Raw genomic sequence first — 3,547 nt, 5'->3', positions numbered from 1 at the left:
AATCTACACTGTAAATAAATACATACTAGTTCTCTCGTTTTCCTCTCGGCCTTGGTCGCGGTGCACAATATTGAGTATACTAGTACTATCATCTTGAAATTTATGAAGTCACCATAGGCACCTCATCGTCGACGGGAACGTCTCGTGACACGCGATAGACACGAGCGGCAGTCGCCTCCATAGGTGCTTGAATGCCAAGGAGGGAGAGGGTAGCAGTTCCCGAGATGTTGAACGGTCAATGATGCATCGTCAAATTACTCTACATGCAGAGGGAATTAATTGGAGAAGCAGAATGATGTGAATGCAACAGAGTTTGGATTCTCATATAAAGGCGCCCCACCACTCCAATCCATCTACTCCTTAGTCTCTGCACAACACTGCTCACTCCAATCCAAGACCAAGTGACTAGAAGCCAGAAGCACCTATGGAGGCAATGGACGCGAGTGGCACTCGGCTGTGCCAAATCATCCAAGGCGCCGGCCTGCGGCCCCGCACCGCGCAGCGTTTCCAGACGGTGCTGGCGACCGCTGGCGTCGTAGCCCTCGCCGATGCCGGCTTCGCCTCTCGCATGGACGACATGATGGTCAACTCCATCCGCAAGTTCGCCGCCGTCAAGAAGCGCGCGGACGACCTTGCCGTACTGCTCCAACTCGCGCGCCCAGGCTCCTCATTGCCTGCCACCCTCATCGGCCTCCATGGTGACGAACTCTTTCAAGCCCTGGTGGGCCTGCAGTTGCCGAAGGTCGCGATGAAGAATGTGCACCTCGAGGCCGCGCTCGTCGCGCAATGCCTCGCCATGCAAGAAACCGTCGACCTGCACATCCACGTCTACGAGGAAATCATCTACATAGGCCACTACAAGGCCAGCGAGGACAGAAAGACGTTGGCCTTCTTCTAGCGGCTGGAATCTTTGGACGCCATTGTTCAGAAGCACGTCGACCTGGCCACGAAAGCCGCTGCTACTTAGCCGCCGTTCGATGCATCTCTTCTTCTTGCCTCTTGTAACCAGCACTGCATCACCTCGTGGCCTTAATGTTTTATTAGTATAGGAGTATATGGCATTTTTATTCCAGTAGTAACATTTTCACTGTGAGGTGGGGCCGCAGTTGAGCAAACCGACCATCGGCAAATCCCCACCCCACCCACCGGGCGTCGGCTGAGTTTTTAGAATTACTAGAAGAGAGAAACGAGGGAGAAGAGCTAGCTGTAGCACAAACGCTGTTGTCAGATGGGACTCGCGTTGATAGAATAGGAGTACTGAGCACTTGTACCTCTTTTTTTAGGGAAAAAGCAGTCGTATGTCTAGTACTACCACTAGTTGGGTGCGTGCGACCTATACCTGTCATCACTTTAGGTCTCCTTTTCGAACCGCAGCTACGCTTCACCATACATATTTTTTCACGCATTTATCCTCCTATATGTACTCCTAGGCTATTTCCACGTGCACCCTTTCACCGACATGTGGGACATAGAGCATCTGGATTGTAGTGCATGCACGACTCGGAGCATATGCCGGGGTACTTTACATTTCAAACCTCACGAATTACATGCAAACCCCCAGCAGAAGAATAAATAAATAAATGAATTACTACATGAAACCAGATTATTTTCATAGAAACCGGAGCACGTTTATTAAATTTTGGACATAACACGTTTATAAAAAACTACCGGACCTAAACCAGACTAAGGGCCTCTTTGATTCGCAGGATACTGAAAACACAGAAATGGGGAAAGTATGATGGCGATGAACCAAGACGAGGAGAACTCTACTAACTCAGCTAGAGGTTAGAGTTAGATTCTAACCCTGAACTAACTCTAAACCAAAGAGGCCTATGGATGGCAGGGTTGGATTGACAAAAAATGTTCTTTCTCAATCACTGCGCAACACTACTCACTCCAATCCAAGACCAAGTGACCAGAAGCCAGAAGCACCTATGGAGGCGATGGTCGCGAGCGGCAGTCGGCTGTGCCAAATCATCCAAGGCGCCGGCCTGCGGCCCCGCACTGCGCAGCGCTTCCAGACGGTGCTGGCGACCGCCGATGTCGTAGCCCTCGCCGACGCCGGCTTTGCCTCTCGCATGAATGACATGATGGTCAACTCCATCCGCAAGTTCGCCGCTGTCAAGAAGCGTGTAGCGAAAGCTCCTACTAGTCCTGCCAGCCACCACGCTCATGCGCGAGGGAGGGGGCGTTGTAGTAATCAAACTTCTCGGTCTTGTACGAGTTGACGCGACACATCAAAGCACTGCACTCGATATAAGTCTTTTTACACATTTCAAATGGACTACTACATACGGATGTATGTAGACATATTTTGCTTTGTATGTAGTCACTTGTTGCAATCTCTAAAAAGACTTATATTTGGAAACGGAGGGAGTACAACGCATGCATGCATGCCGTGACCTCCCTTTTGATACTTGCATGTGTTGATTTGATGCACCTTGCCAAATTTTGACTATAAATTTAACTAACCAAAATTTCATGCATGTCACAAAAAATTACGGGGCTGTTTGGATTGTGACTATGTTTGTCTTATGTTGCCATATTATTTTTCCCACACTTGCCACACTTGCCTAACTTGAGTTGCTCAAATTGTTAGACACACTTTGGCTTGCCTAAGGGAATCTTGCCACACTTTTTGTGTCTATGACATGTGGTTCACTGCTAATAAAAAAAATTCTTGTCTTAGGTGTGGCGAATAAAAAAGACTTATATTTAGGAACAGAGGGAGTAAAAATATAAATAATAATGCATGTTGGGGCAACCCACGTTTCCGATAATTTTAGCCGTGGGCTTGTTCACAATTTTTACGAGGGGGTGGTTGTTCATTTAATGGAGGGACTTGTACCAGACTTGAACGATACAAAGTGCGACCTAGCACCCTAAAAAAGTGCGACCTGGCACACCGTAACACCACTTGGAACAAGCGGGTAGCTATCTCAAAAAACAATCAACAACTAAAAAAACGGCGACCTGGCACGTACTCCAATTTAAAACGATTGTTTTGATGGAGTGAAAAAGGAAAACTACCCCACTACGTATATATAGGCCAGAGCCTCCGCGCTTGCTTGCTAGGGTTGCTCTATTCACACACTCTCATCCTCTCCAGATCTAAACAAGACAGGGGTGGTAACACTGTCTTTCTTCCTTCAAAAAACACTGTCTTTCTATCCTCACCGCTGGTTACAGATCCGGACGTATCCCCCTCCGCCGGTGAAGGGGAGGAGGGGCAGCGTTTAGGCTGTCGTCGACAGCGAGGGAGGAGACCTACTGCCGGCCGCACCGTTATCTCCGGCCGAGCGCCGGCGCGAGAGGTCCACCGATCCCTTCGTCGTTGCCCTAGTGTGGGCGGATCCGGCCTCCCGCCACCCACCTATCCACATCCCGACGACCTTCAGGTATATCTTCCTTTGAAACCTCCTTAGCTCTACTTCCCCAGCTCGCTACGTCACTGCATGTGCATCATTTTCTACTTCTCAGCCCCTCTCGATCGGATGGTCCAACATCACCTATTTTTTTCTTCTATTGTTAGAGGTAAAGCTACTTC

This window comes from Aegilops tauschii, chromosome 5 (assembly GCF_002575655.3).
Source record: "Aegilops tauschii subsp. strangulata cultivar AL8/78 chromosome 5, Aet v6.0, whole genome shotgun sequence".
NCBI lineage: Eukaryota > Viridiplantae > Streptophyta > Magnoliopsida > Poales > Poaceae > Aegilops > Aegilops tauschii.
This window is presented reverse-complemented; position numbering follows the sequence as displayed.